This window comes from Lepidochelys kempii, chromosome 6, assembly GCF_965140285.1.
Source record: "Lepidochelys kempii isolate rLepKem1 chromosome 6, rLepKem1.hap1, whole genome shotgun sequence".
NCBI classification, from domain to species: domain Eukaryota; kingdom Metazoa; phylum Chordata; order Testudines; family Cheloniidae; genus Lepidochelys; species Lepidochelys kempii.
The window spans coordinates 35079339-35102734 of record NC_136385.1 but is presented as its reverse complement, the minus strand read 5'-3'; the positions used below and the strand labels follow the sequence as shown (position 1 = coordinate 35102734).

Here is a 23396-nt window from a genome sequence, read left to right as displayed (position 1 = left end):
CCACAATTTGCACAGAATGGCGCTGGAGCAAATGGAGAGTACAGGGTTCAGTGAAGTATTGTCTCCATTCTGTAGCTCCCCAGGACCCCTGTGCATATGGACCTGATCCTGCAAGCCACTGAGAACCCTCAACCCCATTGACTTTAGGTGCCCCTTGCAGGATCGAGCACTAAATCCACAACAGGGAGGCGTTTGGTGAAGGAAGCATGGACTAATTATGGGGGGTTGAGATTTTTCTTAGCTTCCCTGTCTTGGGCTGGGTACTGATGGGAGTGTGACGTGAACGCTGATCCATGCTGAGAAGCAGCCTCTCGGTAGCATGCTTTTCGTGGAAGACTGGCCTAACAATTGGGCAAAATACCTCTGCATACCACCTAGAGGGCCAGACACATTGAAGTCTCTTCCGAGGGAGCCAGTGGCAGCTTCGCATAGAAGACATCCATGCTGTCAGTGCTGGCGTAGCTAAGGACTGTGTGGAGGGACCAGATTTTGCACAAGAGATCTACAGGTTTAGTCTGGAATTTCCAATGGAAGCTCAACCTCCTTGCATGTGGCATGTCATGGCTGTTACATTAAGGCCCCCTCAATCCCATCAGACCCACAACATGAAGGCAAAAAGAGAGCCCTGCCTTACAGAGGTTTTAACTGGATAGAAAGCTGCTGTGTTTCCTTTTGGCATATTACATGCAGAGCTGGGAGGACATGGCCAAACAGAAATTAGAAATGAATAATACCGTCTCAATGTTGTTTGGATTTATATTTACCTCTGTCCCACACAAGCCTATAGTAACTCTGTCTATGTAAATTACTGGTCAAAATGCAGTCCGTGCTCCCTGTTCTGTTATGGATTGTTGGTTTTGTTACATACCTCATTTGGGGTTTTTGGCATATATTCAAGTCATAGAGTTTGACCGGAGGGGACCACCAGATTATCCAGACTGACCTCCTGTCCATCACAGCTCACTAAACATCACCCAGCACCTGCTCACCAAGGCAAAGTGTTACAGCCCTCGGGAGACTAAACAATTATGTGCCACAGACAGAAAACAGAATGAATTGAGGTGCACCAGTGCCCAAGGGCCCTGAAGTAGCAGGTGATTTATTGAGTGAGATATACCCAGATAACCCTAGCAAGTAAACGGCTCCCCACGCTGCAGAGGAAAGCCAGTGTCACTCATCTGGACGATGAAGACCTAAGACTTTGGGTGGCTGCCACATTAATGAGGATGGACTGATTCAGATCCATTGACTATTGTTGATTGCTCAGGGAATTGATGCCCTCACAGCTGTGCCACTCCACCCATTGCAAAGCAAAGATTTTCCCTGTTACTTTATTTTGTGCAACTTTTAAGTACTCAACAACAACAACAACAAAAAATGAGCCAGAGGTAGTGTGGATAAGGCCTTGGACTGAGAGTCAGGGGACCTGCGTTTTATTCCTGGCTCTGCCACCAACCTGCTCTGTGACCTTATTTGAGTAACTTCACCTCTCTGTTCTCCCTGCCACTCTGTGTCTGTCTTGTCTAATTAGATTGTAAGCTCTCTGGGGCAGGGACAGATTCTTACTAGCACAATGGGCTCTGGTCTCAGCTGGGGCCTCTAGGCACTATGTAATATAAATAATAATGAGAGACCTTTGACAAAGGCCTGGGGACAGAGACAGTAAGAAGTGGATTTAAATTCAATACTTACTAAGGTTTTCATGGCTTAAACTGGGATGAAGTCTCAGATGAAACACTCTGAGCTAATAACTGCACGGTTTGGACCCTACTCTTGTCTGACGTGAGTTTTGTTTATGGGCACCGCTGGTAAAGCTGAAAGAGGTTACCAGTTATGTGGAAAAAAAATTGAAACATCTTATAGGTCCAGTCAGTAGGCCCAAGAATCAGGGCAGGAAATTAAAGATATTTTATAAGGGTTTGATTTCTTCATGTTCCGAAAAATCTAAGTTAAAAAAGAAAATAAAGTTGAGGGTTCAGGCTTCAAATAATGAAGTCTTTTGTGGCTGGTTATTTAATGGGTCTCCAAACAGCAAGTGATTTTACACATTATACAAGTTGGAAAAGCTTGGTGTAATGAAAGGAACTGAATTGTTACTAATGGTTTACACAGTGCCCAAAGTATATATGGTGCTTAGTAGACAAATAATACTCATCTCTGCCCTGAAGAGCTTACAATCTATAGCATAACAAGGGATGACATTAACAATGAAGAAACGAGGGTGAGAATTTTAACAACATTATGTGGTTGCCTTGGTTAGTTATGCATGTTAGCATTTAGGGTTTTTAAAAATGGGTTATTTGTTTATAAATTAAACTGTTCAGCTGCAAGCAGCAATACAAATAGTGGAAATAAATTTCTGCAGCAGTTTGTGCACATTTGAAAATGAATTTCAATTTAAAACTGCCAACAATTTTTGGTGTTTGCATTCTACAAATATTCAAGTGATCAAGCTTTACTACACAAATACTTACGAAGAGGGAATCTAAGTTCCAATTACTCAAATATCTGTTGAAAGCAACATTTAGGTGGGATCTCTGATTGTATCATGTCCCCCCTCACCATCCTCCTTCAAATCAAATTACTTCCCATTCCAGTGCCCTTAAAGTTGTGAGCGCCTGTTTATGCTCCCAGAACTCTGCCTAGCACTGGCCCTGATACACCCCAGATGGGTCTGACTACTTCTCCCTCTGTAGCTGACAGGAGCAAAGCCCTCTAAGACATGTTAGCGAGGCTTTGAAAAAAGCAGGCAACATATGGACAATAAGTGGATTCTTGGGCTTGCGGGACATCAGTGTTGCTACAGGCAGGGAGGTAGCAAAAGAAAATAAATACAGGCAAACAGTGAAGAAAAGTTTCTTTGTTTCTTTAAGCTTTGTATTGGGAGACAAACTTATGTGTACATTTTGTGGGGGTGACATGTCCAGGCTTGGGAGAAGAACCCCCCCCACACCTTTATTCTGAACCTTTGGAGGGAAGAAGGAAAGAAAATCTTTGGGCATGTTAATGTCCCTTTGTTACTTTTCCAGTTTTATAAACTGATCATTTGCCCCCATTATAATTGCTTATATCTTAAAGTATCAGCCACACAGATGGTTTCCATGTCATGCTGCACGGATATGATCCAAAGTCCATGGAAGTCAATGGTAGTCTTTCCATTTATTTCAATTGACTTAGGATCAGGCCTATGTCCTCTGCTCCTCCCTTAGATCTAAGGGCTTGTGTACACAGTCATCTGTTTTCTAAGCTGAACAGTCCCAGCGTTTTTAATTTCTCCTTCAATGGGAGAGATTGTTGTTGCCCTTCTCTGTACCATTTTTGGCGCTAATATATCTTTCTGAGATGGGGCAACCAGGACTGAATGTAGTATTCAAGGTGTGGGTGTACCAGGGATTTATGTAGTAGCATTATAATATCTTCTGTTTTATTATCTATTCTTTTCCTGATGATTCCTAACATTCTGTTAACTTTTTTGATGGCCACTGCACACTGAGCAGTTGTTTTCAGAGAACTATCTAGGATAACTCCAGGATCTCTTTCTTGAGTGGTAACAGTTTGGGTGGTCAGACCAGGAGTCAGAGTCAGGAGCTGAACCAAGAGTCAAAGCTGGATTTGGAGTCAGAGACCAGGAACAGATCAGGAAGACAGGAATCAGGTGAGAAGGCAGGGTCCAATGGAACAGCCAGCCAGGAATTTACCTAGTTACACAGACAACTTCCTGTGCCTCCTTCTGGCTTAAATAGTGCAGCTGGACCAATCGATAGAGTTAGGCACTCCTCCAAACAGGACACTCATGGGCGGTGCCTCTGGTGGGACCAGGGTTCCATTAGTCAGCTCACTGGTTACTAGCAAGCCGCCAGCTGGTGGCAAGGGTGCAAATGTTGCCTGTGGATTTTCATGGCCTTGATTTTTCTCTTAGTCTTTTCTGCATGTCTGAATCCATTGGTACAGTAGCCATGATACCAAACTGGAAGACAAATACTACAGAAAGCACCATGTTTGGGGGCAATGTGATCACAATCTACAAACACCTACCCAGGGAAAAGACATTACAGACCTTTTAATCTAAAAGACAAAAATCATAACAACATCCAGGTTGATGTTAGAAAAAAATCAAATTGGAAATAAAATACTTTTTTTTTTAAACACTGTGGGTAATTTACAGATTACCAAGGGGGAGTGGTTAATTCATCATCACCTGAAGTCTGTCTGTTGAGACTGGTTGTCTTTCTAAAATATATTCTCTAGTACAGCCACAAATTACTGGGCTTGATAGTGTTCACTTACCTAGTGTTCATTTACAATAGTCGGGCTGTATTTTCAGAGTGGATAAGGAGGTAAAAATAAAAAAATTACAACACATGTCAACCTGGCTATTGCAGATAAACAATAGATAAACATCTTGTACGTGTTCCTCCTTCTGTTAGAACAAAGGGAGATGATGTGCAGTGTATTCACACCAGGATCACTGGACAGGTTGGCTGCTGGTCAGTACTGAACATTTCCTTTTACTTTCCTATTCCAGTCAAAAATGATGAGGCAAGCATGACAATAGTTAATCTGACCATGGAAAAGCAAATGCATGCCAGAAACCTGTTTTCTAGGGAGCATTTGCTGTGGCTGATCACCAAGCGTAGCTGGACAGCATTTTGCACTTTCTCAGTTCAGAGAGCAGATTAAAGGAGACAGACTCAGAACACAAATAAATCCTCTCTTTGTATCTGTCAGCCTTGATCTGATATTAAAGCCAGAAGTTGACCATTCTTATTGTCTTGGAGTAAATTGTTCTCTTTCTTTCTTTCTTTCTTTCTTTCTTTCTTTCTTTCTTTCTTTCTTTCTTTCTTTCTTTCTTTCTTTCTTTCTTTCTTTCTTTCTTTCTTCCTTTCTTTCTTTCTTTCTTTCTTCCTTCCTTCCTTCTCAACTGCATTGGAGAGGAAGAGATTTAGAAACACCATACCCACTGTCCACCAGAAGAATGCATAATAATTCAAAGATTCTAAGGCCTGAAGAAACCACTATGATCATGTAGTCTGATCTGCACAGCATAGTAGGGTCACCAGTTCTGGTTGGATGTATTCCTGGAGGTTTCATCACATGACATAAACTTTACTTAAAGATTAATCTTTAATTCCTGGAGTCTCCAGGACAATCATGGAGGCTTGGCAACCCTAACCATAGGCCATAGGCAAATTTCACACAGTAATGCCTGTAGTGGAAGAAATTCCCTTTCCTACAAGAGACATGGATGGAACATATTTCATGGCTGGAATGTCAAGTTCTCTTTTAAGTAATGAGAGTCTTTCCATTGACTACAATGGGAGCTGGATAAGACGCCCATGTTGACAACTTGCTTAGAGCCCAAGGCTTACTGTTATTTTGCATAAAATAGAGAAGTTTGCAGCTTCCCTCATCTTCAATATGGAGATGCACCCTCTAGAGTCTTCCCAGGTCTCTGTTACCTGTCCCACAGCCTCTCTAGTGTAGTTTTTGAAAGATTTTTGATGTTACGATTCTCTTTGCTTTGTGGAGTAGCAGTGACTACAAATACATATATGCACCAAACTGGTTCAAATTAGTCTCAGAACCATCTGATAATTCCTTTCATATTAGATATAATTCTTTTCCCTTCTATAGCTACAACTCACCAGCATCTCCTTTCATTCTCTCCTACTTATCCCAGATGGTTAGTATCCTCTCACATTATGCTATAAATATAGCTGCATTTCTCATTTGATGAGTTGTGTATATGGACATCACTGCTTTTTGCTGTAATGTGTCAAATGCATAGTTCCCTGTATGTGCAGCTCAATCCTGCAAGGTGCTGAGTGCTGGGGTTGAGGGTTTTCAGTGCTTTGTGAAATCAATCCTTAAGTGAGCTAATAGAGGAGACATGCCAAACCCACGAAAAAAACCCGCAGAAATTGGGCCTGTTTTCGGCTTAATTAGCTTGAGAGTTGCTTGTTGGCTAGTTTTTGGCTTGTAGCTTGTTGCTTGTTGTAGCTTGTTGGGGTTTTTGTTGTTGTTTTTTTTTTGAACGGCTTCCGGCAAGCAGGGACAAGGGTGGGATAGAGTCAGGGGTGCACAGTGGGCCCACCACAGTCCCAGATTGCACACCAGGGGGATCTGGTCACAATAGAGTGTGGCAGCTCTTAGGGATTGGCTTATTTTGGCCTTGTTTTGAAATGGGATTAGCTTGATTTTTGGCTTATTGTGAAGGTTGGAGTGCTTATTACCATGTGAAATTTTGCAACCGTGTAATAGAACTGCTCCTTTAGTTTTGGAGTGAGAAATTGTGCACTTGAATTTCCCAGGCCTTCTTATGGTGCACTTATACTGCACCCATTCTGGATTCTGACCCATTCACACTAGCACTCAGATACTGTCCTGGTGGGTGCCAATATAAGAACCTAGATAGCTAAATAGACATTGCAGTTAAATAGACATTTCTCAGAACACGTATGTCAGGTAGAAGAGACTTTAAGAACAAACTGGGCTTTGTAAATACCTTGCTTGTTTAGGATTCAGCAGCAATCAGAGGAAAGCAAGCTGTTAATGACATTTTAATGCCCGTATGAATTTTGATAGTACAATTACAAAAAACAAACTACAAAGAGTTTAGTTTGTAGTTTTGTTTCTCTTTCCTGCCCCTCTTCTGTTCCAGTGGATATTTAGTCATGTCGTTTATTGAGACTTTGGCGACAGCTCTACAGTGGGAAAACCTCATTATCTCATTTGTGATTTGTAAAACAAAAATCTTCCCCTTCTCCCATGAATGGGAAAGAGATAGGAAGTGGGCCTGTTTTCTTTAGGTAGTAGTCTTTCAGTGGATTGGTTATTAGTGCAGTAATTGTGTGATGATAAGTTACAGCATTTTTCCAACTTGCCCACTAATCCCCCGTGACTTTTTGCAAAGATTCCATTTTCAACTTTGGAATAGATCTTTTTTCTCCTTTGTTATTGATCCCAGCTAGAGAAAAGAAAACCTTCCTCCAACTTTCCAGTAGTGATTCTGTTAAAAGTGCGGTGATCACCAGCTGATCTGACAACATCAGTGTGTGTGTTAACAACAATTATAGGGACTGAAGGCCTCAGTATGGAAGAGTGGTTTGTAGTTAACAACCCTTTGGGGTTATCGTAGCTAAAACCACGACTGTTTTTGTTATGTATTTATGCTAGAAAACTATCCTACAGAAAGAATCTGGATGACTCTGTGGAAGCTGGGGATAACTGTCCACTTGTGGAATCCTTTTTTAAAAAAACATCCAACAGACCATGAGCCGGTAACCATGTCCAATGGACAGTTTCATGCCAAAAATCCCATGTGCTTGAGCTTTGTGCAAAGTACAGTTAGATGCCAGAGCCTTGAAGAGCCAAATCTCTATTTCTGAAGAACCATTTGTGTGTCTCTCTCTCCAGAAGCATTTATGTATCTTTCTTGCACATTTTTTATTACAGAAGCAAGAGATGATGCCTTGGTAAAACCACATTCCTCTTTAATGAAAACTTTTCTCTGTTTAATTTTAAATAGTTAAGTACTTTAAAACCACTCAGAGTGAGAGGTTTTCTGACATTTTCATATCTGTCGCTACCAATTCTTTATTCTGTGGGTTATAACAATAAGTTGTGTCCCCAGCTAGGAATGTGTTTATTGCTGGATGCCGCTAATGCTTGCTGTGCCTGGAATGGGCCACACTGAGAATGCCACACACAGGGCAGACTGCAAGAAATAGGGCAGACAAATCCCCAAAACTGGTGGTTTATTCTATAATTAGATTCACCAAGCCAGTAACAAGAGCTTCTGTAGACCACACTAGTTAACCAGAAGCTAAACACAGTCCCCTTTAAGCATTCCAGCCCTTGGTTCCCATCTGGACAACCAAGTCTAATATAGGGAGAGGTTATTGAAAACCCATTTCACCATATGTGAGGTTCTCACTAATCCCAAAGGATCTGACACTTATCCCCAAATCAATATGTATCTCGGATCTTACCCAAATATCACACTGTCAGCCAATTCTTAGTAAACTAACTAAAGATTTATTAATAAAGGAAAATAAGAGAGTTATAAACGGTTAATAGATCATACACACACAAATGATTGCAAAGTCCTGGTCATAAAAATAAAGGGAAGGGTAACCACCTTTCTGTATACAGTGCTATAAAATCCCTCCTGACCCAAAGGCAAAACCCTTTCACCTGTAAAGGGTTAAGAAGCTAAGATAACCTCGCTGGCACCACACCAAAATGACCAATGAGGAGACAAGATACTTTCAAAGCTGGAGGGGGGAAAACAAAGGGTCTGTCTGTGTATGTGATGCTTTTGCTGGGAACAGATCAGGAATGCAGCTTCATAAGTCCTTAAGTTAGTAAGTAATCTAGCTAGAAATGCGTTAGATTTCCTTTTGTTTAATGGCTGGTAAAATACGCTGTGCTGAATGGAATGTATATTCCGGTTTTTGTGTCTTTTTGTAACTTAAGGTTTTGCAAAGAGGGATTCTCTATGTTTTGAATCTGATTACCCTGTAAGGTATTTACCATCCTGATTTTACAGTGGTGATTCTTTTACCTTTTCTTTAATTAAAATTCTTCTTTTAAGAACCTGATTGCTTTTTCATTGTTCTTAAGATCCAAGGATTTGGGTCTGTGTTCACCTGTACAAATTGGTGAGGATTTTTATCAAGCCTTCTCCAGGAAAGGGGGTGTAGGGCTTGGGGGGATATTTTTGGGGAAGACGTCTCCAAGTGGGCTCTTTCCCTGTTCTTTGTTTCACACGCTTGGGGGTGGCAGCACAGGGTTCAAGAACAAGGCAAAGTTTGTACTTTGGGGAAGTTTTTCACCTAAGCTGGTAAGAATAAGCTTAGGGGGTCTTTCATGCAGGTCCCCACATCTGTACCCTAGAGTTCAGAGTAGGAAAGGAATCTTGACAGTCCTTTTGTCAAGTTTGTAGCAGTGATGGAATAGACTGCTGGCTTGCAAAAGCCTCTCTGGTAACTTCCAGAAGATTGGAAGGTCTCAGTCCATAGTTGAGGATACTCCTTTTAGTGGTAAATCTACAGTCCAGAGAATTTGGAGCAGGAAAGAGGCAAAATGGAGGTGTCTCAGGTGCCTTTTATGTGCTCCGCCATGTGCATGGAAATTTACTGTCCCAAACAAAGCCCACATCCCAGGTGCATGGAAATGTACTGGCCCAATATGGAATCCAGGGTCACATGTCCTTACATGTTTTGCTGAATCACAGAAGGTGGCCATTGGCTCCTTGGTGTCTGAGGCATCTGCAGAAAGACCGACTGGGGAGGATGAGATTCTTCAGTGGCCCTTTGTGAAAGTGGAGTGTCCTTAATGGGCCATCAACACATAGATGACTAGTCCTAATGTAAATCTATCTTGGGGCTGTCACCTTGGAATACAACAGAAGTTTAAGATGACGCATATAAACAAGATAATAATACTTAGCAAATCGTAACTTTTCCATTGATACCTTACATGACATACATTGAACCTGATTTATGGAAACTGTGTAACAGTGGTAACAACAGAGATACAAACAGCCACCTTTCTTATACACAGCATCACACTTACTTTATCTGATCACCTGTCCGCCAGTACAAGAGAAAGGAAAACTGATAGATTTTAGACTCTGGGTGCTTAAGCTTTCAAGTTGTGGTTTTGGCTTTCAATTATCTTCAGGAGGAGGATGTACTATAAAGTCACAATAGTTTTTTAAATAGAAATACTGGAATTTTTTTCGTCAGTATTTGGATCAAAAAAGCGAAAGTAAATTCTCATGCATAAGTAAAATGAAAAGCGAACTTTCTTTCTGGATGTTGTTTCCTAATGAGCTCTCTGATTACAGGGTACCTGGTGCCTGAACTGCTTAAATTATCTAATAATTCCGGATGTTTTAAAGTAGGAATCTTTTAGAACACATCATACATTTCTATCATCTCCAGTTGGCTAGGGGACACAATCCCATCATGACGGACAATGATATGGCTCTGTTACGCACACTTTTGCCAACCACCTCTTTGGACTACAGTACTGCATTATACCTGGGCATGAAGCCATCAACCCTTAGGAAACTCCAACTAGTTCAGCACACTGCATCCCATCTCCTTAGCAACACGAGCTATTCTGAGCACATCAAACCTGTCCTCTGCTCTCTCCACTGGTTTCCCATTGAATACTGAGTCGAGTTCAAGATCTCAGTCATTGTCTTCAAGATGCTCAATGGCCAGGGCCCAGGATATCTAAAATATGACCTAAAGCTCAGGGATGGTAAACAACTGCTTCTCAGGCCCAACAAAACTTTCTACCATAGGAGTAAAGTTCATCTGTGCAGGAGAAACAGCTCAGGAGCTAGACTGAGACTGTGGAATAAAGTCCCACATGAACTATGGATGATCAAAAACCTCACTACCTTCCACTCCCAAGTACAAGGTACACTTCATAATGCACTCAGATACTACAGATGGGTGTGGGATAAGAACCTAGATAGAATAGAGTAGAATTTTGTGAGCTTAAGCTAAATGAATGTGCTGAGAACAGAGCTTACAAATGATGATATTAGACACTCAGTGCTCCACAAAATAATGTGAGGAGACGCCAGCAATGGGGATTTCACATACACAGTGAAATGGACCATTGAGCGAGTATGTTCCAGATGTGATACTCATTGACACAGCTCTCTGGTGAAATACAGCTCCATGAATGAAAGTGGGTGAGAAAAGCCAGAAACTGGTTCATGAATGATTTGTTAATCAAACGATTGTTGGGATTCCCTTCAAGACCTCTACAACAATGACTGCATCACGGAAATCTTTGCAGCATGTGATTCCTGGTGTCTGAGCTCTCTGTAGACCACCTTTAAGCACTTGTGGTCCAGTGGAAACCAATCCATGAATAAGCTGTAGCACAGCTAATAAGGAGCCATTCCACTGCTGCAATTAGAGAGGCTATATTAGAGAGAACTGTATGAGTATTTTATGATGCATCATAAAAACTACCATGCATCATAGAAAACTTAATTTTGAAAATTCTGCCTGGAGAACACCAACCAGATAAATTGTGAGTTGTGACTCATTTCCTTACAAAATGAGCATTGTGTTAGCTTTTTTTTATGGGAAAAATACTTTTTTGAGGAGTAAGTAGTTTAGTTATGTTCTTTACATTGTAACCATAGTTAAAACAATTTTGTGCAAGGGATAGCTGATAATTGGGCTGATGTGATGTGGAAAATATGCATTTCCTCCTTAATTTGTGCCCTGCTGCCCAGCCTTATCACCAAGGCCTTGTTTGCGCTCTGTGATATGTCACAAAGCTTGCTTGCAGCAATCATGTCAGTGTTCAAATGAAGGGGGGCTACTTGGACTTGAGTTAAACTTTCGCTCTTGGCAAGTAATTTGCAATTCAGTCTCAGATTTTGCATAAAGCAGTTGCTGCCTAATATAAGGAAGATTAGTGTGGAAACAATGAACTGAGGCCTCAGGTTGAAAGGCATGGCTAGCAAGTAGTGAGCACCCCAGTGCTGTTGGTTTGTTTGAGTGAATTTCCCACCCTGGTAATATCAGACTCCTGAGTAATACTCTGTTTTGTCCAACTCATCTTGAGGATGAAGGACTTTCATCAGCTTCTGGCATTTTTTTGTAGTTAGTTTACATGTTAACGAAAGCCGACCTAGCATCATACATCTGATACAGCTGCCTAGCTGTTAAACAAAGAGGGGGAGACCTTTCCTTTTAATTTCAAGTTTATATTTATCCTACTGCATAGATCTGCCATAGCTGTCCCTCCAATAGGTCAGGGAGTGACTAAAGACAAAATGTTGAAAACTGGCCTCTGATTTTGGATGCTCAACTTGAGTTAGTTAGAGCCTTATTTTCAGACATGCTGAGCACCAAGAGTCCAAGGCTCTCTTGCTTTTTGTTCGTTTTGTTTTTGTTTCTGTGATCACACTTAGATCTCTTACTACTTGTTTCACACTATCCCTCCAATATTTGGAATTCGTACTTTCGTAAAACATAGTAGACCAAATTTTCTGTGAGCAGAAAATTTGATGCAAAATATGAGCAAACAGATTTGCACACATGCCCTGAAAATACACATGGATAATCACATCTTGGTTACAGACTTCAATCTAAATGGAGAAGCCCTCATTTCACAGCTCTTGGTTTATTAATATTCTTACCTATGTGTTTGCTTTACGAATAAAGTTCATAAGGTGAAACATCACTGTGGAGTGTTTCTGTGGGCTTCTGTGTCCAGAGAATATTTCTGGAACAAAGATCACTTATCCTTCCCCACAACACACACCTATACATCCTCACTTCTACCAACATCTTCATCAACTTTTCCAGTGAGAGGCAAGTCAACCTTAATTATGGAGGAACCTCTGAAATTCCGCCTCAGGTCAGGCAGGGATACAAAATTCATCCTAACCTTATCTGAACTGTTCAAACTTCCATTGTGGGCTTGTGGTACCATGATAGAAACTTATGGGGTACTTTGGCATTTGTACTTGAAGTCTTGATGGAGAGACATTGGAAAAACAAATAATGCATTTAATGAAATGCCATCCAAACTTTCTTGACATGCAAACAGGCCTTGGTTTCTTATTGTATTCTAAGGGTATGTCTACAGTGGAAAAAAACCCAACAACACGGGAGCAAGTCTCGGAGCCCAGGTCAACTCAGCTGGGCACATAGGGCTCAGGCTATGGGGCTAAAAGTAGCAGTGTCGATGTTCCTGCTTGGGCCTACAGCCTGGGGTGGGGAGAGGTCTCAAAGTCCAGGCTTCAGCCTGAGTGGGACCGTCTACACTGCTATTTTTTAGCCCCTTAGCATGAGCCCTGCTTATCCAAGTCAATTGCCCCAGGCTCTGAAAGTTGCTGCCATGGGGGGTTTGTTACTGTGTATCTAGCCCCTCAGTGGGGTATTCCTCCCTGGGCAGGAACACATTACAGGGATAGCTTTACATTAAAACTGGAATTAAGCCTGACAAGGGCAAAAGAAAATAAACTGGAGATCCTAACAGAAGACAATGACTTCCAGAATTACAGTCTTTCTTATGCAAACATTGCCATGGCACCTAGCCTTTCAGTAACCCTAAGTCCCGCCCTGTGCTCTGCGTTGTCTTTGACAGCAGCCAAACTGGAAGCATGACAGCAACAATGGCAGCAGCATCATGCAAGGAGCACACACTGTAAAGCCTTATGAACGCAGAGAAAAGCATTATTCTTTGTCTCAGTCGCTGTGGGTGAGGCTAAAGAGCGATATTCTATATCCAACCTCTGAGAATGGGGTTTACTCACACCCCCATTCCAACTGCCGTGGACCGCTCTTCAACTCCACATCCATAACGGGTGGGCCTCTAGTGGAACACAGGTGATGCCTTCCTGATACCAGAGCTCTGCTTCTCATTGATCGTAACAAAAAAGATGAAGCAGGCAACTTCCCAGCGTTTAGGAAACCCATAGGCTTAGCTATAGTAACAGGCCCCTCTCTTTACCTCTCCAGAAGCCAGGCCTGAGCACTTCTTTAGAGGGAATCGTGTCACAGGTAAGTATGAGTCTGGGGGGCGAAATCCGAATGGTAAATACTCTGCTGGCAATTTTAAAACAGCCATTTACAGGGACGAGGACTTTAAAACCCATCAGAAACCTCTCTGGGCTGGGCTGTACGTTAGCCCAGTTAAGGAGGTAACAGCTCCCAGAAAAGCAAAGCACATTCTCACAAACAATATTCAATATCAAACGTCAGAGGCCCAACATGCCCCGATCCAAAGCGGAGCCTCGCTTCCCTGCCGCTTCCTAAAGGGGCTGTTCCTGTGGTGTATTTCTGTTTCCATTTGGGGTCTGAGTCGGTGAAAAATAGGATGGAGGGAGAAAAGGAACTTCAAGGCCTCAGTTCAGGAAAGCACTTAAGCATGTGAGCAGTCCTGTCACTGTTCTGCAAAGCCCTTAAGCACACTGAAATAAATGAGACTTAAACAGGTGCTTATGGACTTTGCTGCATTGCAACCATGTTTTGCTTGTTCTGAAAGTCTTCCTCTGTCTCTTGCTTTCAGTTTTGTGGAAACCAGAAGTGAATTAACTGTAATTCCTGCCATTCCTTTGTAGTCATTAGAAATAGCATTGTTGTTAGTGGCTGAACAAATTACCGTGTTAGGAATTAATTTGTATTTTGATCAGACAACAACAAACGAGGTCCAGATTTAAATGTCTACTTTGATCAGAATCCTCTTTCCCCCCACCTTTTGTATGAAACTTGTCTTTTTACGTTGTAAATTCTTCTGGGCAGCAACTATGGTTTGTGTGTGTGTGTTTATATACCACCTTGTATGATGGGGAGGTCTAATTTTGAGTGGGGCAACTGGGAGCTATTGCAATATAAATAGCTTTTAGTATACTTGGTCCACATATCATTAAGAACTTGTAGGGTATCAGGCATTCGCAGTAATTGATTCTGAAGCCCCATAATGGTATTGCTTCAACCCTGTGTATTAAATAACTTGCCAATATTTTTCCTGCTTGCTAAAAATCAGTAATGTGAAATGGCATGTGAAATAGTGCATAGAATATATATGCTCATTGAAAGTATCCTTTGAAAATGTCACCTTCCTTCTAATTTTGTATTCAAGGGAAAATACAATTTACCTGTCAATCTGTATTATAAATTGCTGTATGTTGCGCTTCCATTATAAAAAAAAAACAACGAGGAGTCTTTGTGGCACCTTAGAGACTAACAAATTTATTTGGGCATAAGCTTTCAAGGGCTAAAACCCACTTCATCAGATGAATGGAGTGAAAAATACAGTAAGCAGTATATATTCAGCACATGAAAAGATGGGATTGCCTTACCAAGTGGGGGGTCAGTGCTAACGAGGCCAATTCAATTAAAGTGGAAGTGGCCTATTCTCAACAGTTGACAAGAAGGGGTGACTATCAAGAGAGGGATACAGACTAACACAGCTACCACTCTGAAACCTGTCCTCCATTATACAAAGCCACATTACCTCTCCACCTATCCCTGTTCTGACAGCTCCCTCAGAGGTCAATGGTCAGGAGACTGCTACTCACGGTAGGGCGCACAATTTGTTATATTTATAATGGTTTAGTTGTGTGAACAAAATCATAAAATGCCTATGGTCAAATAGCCATAGTGCTACCAAAGCATAGCCTATGTAACACTCAAAGCTTGTTAATGTCTCTAATCCTCTGAGGGATAAAACTAGTTGGCCCTCTGATCTTCTGCTTCTGCACTATATGTTATCCTGATCCCGGCCAAATATGGCTTTGGGCTGGGAGTTGGAATGTGTAACAAGAGAAGGGATATATGTAATTAAATCTAACTGTCATTCATCACTTTTGTCCACAGGAATAAAGTATTAATTGTGAAAAATGTTAAACACAGAATGTATATCTTATATTACACTTACACACACAAATGCCTATGTTGAAAGAACATTATTAAGGTTGAAAAGTGGAAAAAATTATATGTAACCATGTAATTAAAGACTATCTCATAATGCATATGCAAAGGGGCACTGATTCAAATTGTGCAGGCCGTCTTAGTTCTGGCATTTCCTAACTTTTGAGTGCTTGATTTTGCAACCTTACAAATGTTCTTGTAATATAGTTTGTATGTGTAATTTCCTAGGATTTTTTTTTAAAAAAAGCAAACTGAAGAAACAAATTCCATCATGTGGCATCATATTGACATCCACGTAAGCCATCAGCAGGGTTGGATCCACCACACAGACGTCTGCCTCTTGAGCTAATGGAGTAACTGATAGCAGTAGTAGGCCGTCATCCTCTATGTGGACCAGCACTAGGGGCGGATGGGGGCACTTTGCCAGTGGATTTCACAGCAGAGGAAAGCTGGGACTCTCAAAAATTGGGTTCCATTCCAGGCTCTGGAAAGGAGAGTACTGTAGTGGGCACAGACTCTTCTACCTATTCCCGCCTAGTGTGACCCCTTCTGCCTCATCCACTCCAACCTTTCCCCATCCCAGTCCTATCTTTTCCTCACCTCTGGCTCCTCATTCTAGTCCATTTCCCTCACCTAACCAGTTCCAGTCTCTACTCCTCAGGCTTCTCATCCCAGTCCCAGTGTCCTTGCCCAGCAAGTCCTGTCTCACTCCTCTGGACTGTTCTTCCCAACTTCTACCTCTCACTCCCAATCTCCTTGCCCAGCTATTCCCAGTTTCCCAACTCCCAGTTCACTGTCTGAAGCATCTCTCTCTCCTCCACCCATGCTTCCCATCACCACAAACCCCTCATCCCCGGCCCTACCCCAAACCCCTCACCCCACCTCCCTGCCCGCACCCCAACCCTATGACCCAGCCCTGAGCCCCCTCCCACACTCCGAACTCCTCAGCCTTGCCCCCGCCACACATCACCTCCATTTTGGTGCATATACAAAAATTCCTTCCACACATGGATGTAAAAAATTAGAGGGAACATTGGTCCCACCCCTTTTCCCTCCCTGACTCTCAGCCCCAGGCTCCTTGTTCATCCATCCCAATCTGCATCCCAAATCTCAGTCTCAGTTTCCCTCTTCTCTCACCCTTCCAATCCCTGTCTCTCCCAACCTCTCAAGTCTCCCCAGCAGATCTGGCTCTTATCTGTTCTGTATTTGAAGCAGGGACCAGTGGAGAGTGGGGAGGGAGTCACTGAGAGCACAGGAGAGACAGTCTCTTTGCTCTCAGTTCAAGTACCTGGACCTAGACTGTGACCTGTTATGGCAGGGCATGCAGCAGCTCAGAGCTGCAATTTCAGGGAAAGACCTGCTCAGCTGCCACCTGGAGCATGGCCAGTGCAGATGGAATCATCAGGGCATTTAGCTGCTAAAATCGAGGAAGTCTCTACTGAACATGGGCAACTTGAGATTTTTCAAAGGCTTATAACTTAACAAAATTTTGGTCAATTTTCACAAGGAAAGCAAAAAACACAGCCCTGACACAAAGACTCCTCTCCCCGCCACCACTAAATTTCAAATTTGTGCTCCAAAGTATGGGAAAAGTTTTCTAGAATTTTTTAACGTGGCAAAATAATGTATTTTTCTCTAATCTCATTCTAAGAAAAAGTTGACCAGTTTTGGACAAAATTTCAATATATAAATAAAAATATTTTAGACAAAAGCAAAAACCCAGCATGGAGAATTTCAGCCCAAATGGTTAAACTTTGGCAAAGTTATAGCACAGTATTGCCAACTTCAAGAGATCAAAAATGATGGGTTGGACCACCCAAAATCATTACTTTTTTAAAAAAGATGATATTCTGTTCTTAGGTCAGTCTCTTGATTTTTGAACCCCCTTTGCCCAGTCTCAGGATGTGTGCATGTGACAATTAGTGCTGCCCACTCCCACATGTACTGGATAAGGTGATTTTGGGCCTTGCTGCTGGAGCTCTCACCCCCACATCTGCCAGTCTCCTGCCCAGCAATTGATCTTGTCCCCTGGGTGCCCATCAGCTCTGTCCCCATCCACCCCCTCTCAATTCAGCCCCCCTCCCAGTTCAGTCCCCAAGCATCACCACCCCTGCCTCATTGACACCCCCCCCACTACCTTCAGTTCACCCTCCTAGTACCACCCCATCTGCTCAGAACCCACCATCAATACAGCCCCATCAGCCCTCACCTTCCTCACTTCAGCCCCCTTACAGCCCCCAACCTCACATCTGCTCTTTAGGGTTCTTCACCCTCCCCAGGCATGGGGGCTGTAGTGAGGTCCCCTTTCCCTCTTCCCCCACAGGCTGGCAGCTGGAGCCCTGGCCATGCCCAGTTTCTAAGTAAAATCTTCCCCCACTTGTTAGCAAACCTGGTAGCTGAACTCTGTGACTTTGTCCTCACCCATAACTATTTCACATTTGGGGACAATGTATACCTTCAAATCAGTGGCACTGCTATGGGTACCCGCATGGCCCCACAGTATGCCAACATTTTTATGGCTGACTTAGAACAATGCTTCCTCAGTTCTTGTCCCCTAATGCCCCTACTCTACTTGCGCTACACTGATGACATCTTCATCATCTGGACCCATGGAAAAGAAGCCCTTGAGGAATTCCACCATGATTTCAACAATTTCCATCTCACCATCAACCTCAGCCTCAATCAGTCCACACAAGAGATCCACTTCCTGGACACTATGGTGCTAATAAGCGATGGTCACATAAACACCACCCTATACCGGAAACCTACTGACCGCTATTCCTACCTACATGCCTCCAGCTTTCATCCAGACCACACCACACGATCCATTGTCTATATCCAAGCTCTACGATACAACCGCATTTGCTTCAACCCCTCAGGCAGAGACAAACATCTACAAGATCTCTATCAAGCATTCTTACAACTACAGTAACCATCTGCTGAAGTGAAGAAAAAGATTGACAGAGCCAGAAGAGTACCCAGAAGTCACCTACTACAGGACAGGCCCAACAAAGAAAATAACAGAACGCCACTAGCCATCACCTTCAGCCCCCAACTAAAACCCCTCCAACGCATCATCAAGGATCTACAACCTATCCTGAAGGATGACCCATCACTCTCACAGATCTTGGGAGACAGGCCAGTCCTTGTTTATAGACAGCCCCCCAACCTGAAGCAAATACTCACCAGCAACCACATACCACACAACAGAACCACTAACCCAGGAACCTATCCTTGCAACAAAGCCCGTTGCCAACTGTGTCCACATATCTATTCAGCGGACACCATCATAGGGCCTAATCACATCAGCCACACTATCAGAGGCTCGTTCACCTGCACATCTACCAATGTGATATGTGCCGTCATGTGCCAGCAATGCCCCTCTGCCATGTACATTGGCCAAACTGGACAGTCTCTATGTAAAAGAATAAATGGACACAAATCAGACATCAAGAATTATAACATTCAAAAACCAGTTGGAGAACACTTCAATCTCTCTGGTCTCTCGATTACAGACCTAAAAGTGGCAATTCTTCAACAAAAAGACTTCAAAAACAGACTCCAACGAGAGACTGCTGAATAGGAATTGATTTGCAAACTGGACACCATTAAATTAGGCTTGAATAAAGACTGGGAGTGGATGTGTCATTACACAAAGTAAAACTATTTCCCCATGTTTATTTCTCCCCCCCTCCCACCCCCAGTTCCTCACACGTTCTTGTCAACTGCTGGAAATGGCCCACCTTGGTTATCACTACAAAAGGTTTTTTTTCTCTCCTGCTGGTAATAGCTCACCTTACCTGGTCACTCTCGTTACAGTGTGTATGATAACACCCATTGTTTCATGTTCTCTGTGTATATAAAATCTCCCTATTGTATTTTCCACTGCATGCATCCGATGAAGTGAGCTGTAGCTCACGAAAGCTTATGCTCAAATAATGTGTTAGTCTCTAAAGTGCCACAAGTACTCCTGTTCTTTTTGCGGATACAGACTAACACGGCTGCTACTCTGAAACTTGATAGCTTTGTTTGTCTAATATGTAAATGAATTCTCATTGTCTTTCAAAGTTCTTTGGAAGTAACTGCCTGGTGGAGAAACCACATTCCGTTGTTTAGGGTGGGAGTAACTCTTGTTTGACTGGAAACACATTTTAAGTATGTGCTATGGTTGGGTGTGAGGGGGGATCCTGACATTTGAGAGTTCTAGTGTGAGATCATGCGAAATGGCGACTCTCACGATCAATTCAAGAGAGTTGGCATGTCTGTAAGCATGGGTCTTGTAATGGGAAATGTTGGGCAACCTTAATAATTGGCTATGCTATCGGCGCTGCCTGTAATTACAAGCCTTAAAACAGGCGGACATGTCCAGGTACCAACATTGGTGTTAAATGCTATAGGCTCGATTCTCAAAGGTCATGGTGGTTATAAGCTTCCCTTCAACATTTAATTGCCTGCATAAGCTATTTAATACCTCATACTCCTGTGTTAGGAATGTTATCCTTTAAACATCTGTCAGCTTCTGAGTTTCCTGTAAACATCATGCAATCAACTTCTGTTGTGTTTCCTCTCTAATCTCTGCATCTGATGTTGTGACTTTGAATGTAACTGTTGTTCCTGAATGCATGCTTTAGCACATTCCGTAACTTCAGGCCTTTTCTCATGGCCACAGTTATTCAATCAGCTTGCTCAATTTCTATGTTCTTTCTCTGTAGCAACAATGACTCACTATTTTATTTTGATATTTTCATGGGGATTCATCTTGTAAAAAATCTGCAAAGCATGTAATTTCTCTGGTATGAGTCGAAAGGAAAAGGTTCCAGATTTCTCCCTTCGGCTACCCCATAGCAATAGAATGAGAAGGTATCTATAATACTCTTGCACAGGTAAAAGTTGCGCATCATCATAAGAGTGATGACTTTTTCTTGGCCAGAATGCAACTCAGTGGGCTTGCCTAGTGGTAATGTTCTGTCATGTGAAAGACCCAGGTCTGAATTCCTGTTTCTCCTTTCCTGGCCCATTGAGCTGTAAGCCCTGTAGTATCTGGGCTAAAGGGGAGTGCTCCATCATGCAGCAAGAGTCCCCCTAGTCAAGCAAGGGGGAACATTCATGATTTCCAAAGGGATAATGGTTGCAGTGAAGTGCCTCAAGGCAATAGGGGGGCATAATGCAGGTGATCAGTGTTCAAACAAAGGTGAAGGAAAGAAAGTGATGGCACTATCTGCCACTATCCACCAGTGCTGCAAATCATTCACAGGTCTTTCAGATTCCCTCCTTAAAACTCACCTCTGCCATGGTGCCAGCAATACTTGACAATGGCTAGGCAGCTGGTTTGTGCTGAGACTGCTGCTTGTTATGCTAATATTTGTTTCACTGATAGCTTGTCTGCCTTGCCGTTTCTTTGTTGCATCCACGTGGTGTGTCTCATCATATTCTGATTGTAAGCTCTTTGGGGCAGAGACTTTTTTTTATTACAGTTGTGTACTAGGCCTGGCTCTTTCTGATGGACCGCAACCTTGTCATGGTGGAGAGGCTTGCATGGGCTAAAGACCCTCAGAGCTATATCGTCCAGAGCTTTTATACTCCTGGTAGGGTCCCCCTAGGCGAGCAGGTCTGAGGCAAGGCTTCTGACTAACCACGGTCCAAACGTCAAAAAACCCCAACAGTGGATCTGGCACATATAGAGGACCTTCTAGTACTCTGTGGCTCTGAAAGCGGATGAGGGCTGCAGCAGAGGGAGGCCCCTGGTTGTCTTGGATCTCCTTGCCACAGGGTCAGGGTTTTCCTCCTGTTAAGTTTCATGTGGTTACCACCCGTGCACTGGTTTCCCCACATTAAAAGATTTCATGTGTAGGCCTCTGCCAAAGGGTTCACACCCGCACAAAGTCCTGTGGTGATGGACGAGTGGCAAGGAAGACAGGAGCAGTGATCTCTGGGAGTCTTTAGTCACAAATCTACACACAGGCAGCAGCCGCGTGATGGTTGTTTTATGCTTTGTTGAGAGAGAAGTACATGTTAGCAGCAGCAGCAGCTGTGACTGCGCAGGCCTTTTCAGGATCCCCTCTGCTCACCCCAAATGGGGAGGGGACTAGAAAAGGTGCCCAAACTATAGGCTGTCTCATACTCTTCTGACTGGGTGGTCATATCCAGTGAGATCACTCAACTCCGCAGCCAAAACAAGAGATATAAGACCATTAATTTCGCCACGTGGAATGTCCACACCCTTATGGACTCTCAGCACAGTGAATGCTCAGAAAGAACTGCCATAATTGTCAGAGAACTGGCAAGACTCAACATTGACGTTGCAGCTCTTAGTGAGATCCCCCGGGCCAATTAAAAGAGGATGGAGGTGGCTACACCTTCTTTTGGAAAGAAAAGCCACCTGAAGAGAGATGCATTCACGGGATTGGCTTTGCCATAAAAAATAAGATCGCAAGTCAGCTTTTGGAACTTCCTTTGGGGATCAACGAGCATCTCGTGACTCTTCGGCTCAAGCTTAGCAAAAACCAATATGCCACAGTCATGAGCACATATGCCCAAACACTTGATGATGAGTAAGATAATAAGGAGCAGTTTTATAGAACTCTTGATGCATCCTCACAGCCACACCTGAGGCCGACAAACTCATCCTCCTGGGAGATTTTAATGCGAGAGTTGGACGGGATTCCCAACTCTGGAGAGGCACAATAGGCAAAGAAGGGGTGGGAAATGTAAACTCCAATGGTATTCGCCTCCTCAGCAAATGTGCGGAGCACGATCTGCTCATCACAAATACCATCTTTAGGCAGAGTAACAAATTTAAAACCACCTGGAAACATCATCGGTCCAAACACTGGCACCTCCTTGACAATGTTATAGTCAGAGCCCAAGACTATACCGACGTCCGTATAACATGAGCTATGAGAGATACCAATCACTGTTGGACAGATCATTGATTAGTAAGACCAGTCATGTACCCGCAGCTCGCTCCACCACACCGCAAACACCCAAAGACTAAGCGAAAGTGGTACAATGTCAAAGCACTTCAGGACCAAACCAGCTGCAAGACGTTCCAGCAACATCTGTCTGAGAAGCTTTCTAACCTGCCTGACAACATCATTGACATTCTAGAGCACTGGGATCAATTTAAAAACACCATTCACAGTGCATATGCTGAAACCATAGGATATTCCACTCATCGACACCACGATTGGTTTGATGAAAACAACGAGGAAATCCTAGCATTAATTCAACAGAAAAGAAATGCATTTTGTAACTGGCAAAATGATTCCTCTAACAAATGAAAACACGAGGCCTATCACCTGCTTAAAGCCAAAGTCCAGAGGAGGTTATGTGACTTCAAAAACAAGTGGTGGCAAGAGAAGGCCTCTGAGATCCAGGGTTTTGTAGACCAGGATGACATGAGAACCTTCTTTCAAGGAACAAAAGCTATATATGGGCCGAGCTCCAAAGGCCCAACCCCTTTACATTATCAGGATGGCTCCACCCTCCTCAAGGAAAATGCGGCCACTAAACAATGCTGGAAGGAGCACTTTGAGACCCTACTAAACCACGAATCCATGGTCTCTGAAGACACCATCGAGTTTATTCTACAATGCTCAGCAATGGAACACCTTGCTGATCCCCCATCTTTTGAGGAAGTCCGGCATGCCATCACTCTGACAAAAATCACAAGGCACCAGGCCCAGATGGCATCCCAGCTGAGGTTTTTAAAGCTGATGGAACAATGCTCCAGCACAAACTTTGCCAACTCCTCAACAAAATCTGGACCTGTGAAGAAATTCCACCTGACTTTAAGAAAGCCAACATTGTTACAATATTCAAGAAAGGGGACAAATCTATATGCGGGAACTACAGAGGTATTGCTCTCTTCTCCATTGCAGGGAAGATTCTTGCCCGGATGCTACTAAACCGCCTCCTCCCCCTTGCCGAGGAACTCCTCCCCGAATCACAGTGTGGCTTCAGGCCATCCTG

The 23396-nt window shown here is 43.1% G+C and overlaps 1 protein-coding gene across 12 annotated transcripts in view; it reads left to right on the top strand.

Moving 5' to 3' along the window:
- DENND2B (DENN domain containing 2B) overlaps positions 1 to 23396 on the top strand; it is a 304168-nt gene that overhangs the window by 258309 nt on the left and 22463 nt on the right. The window lies entirely within an intron of this gene.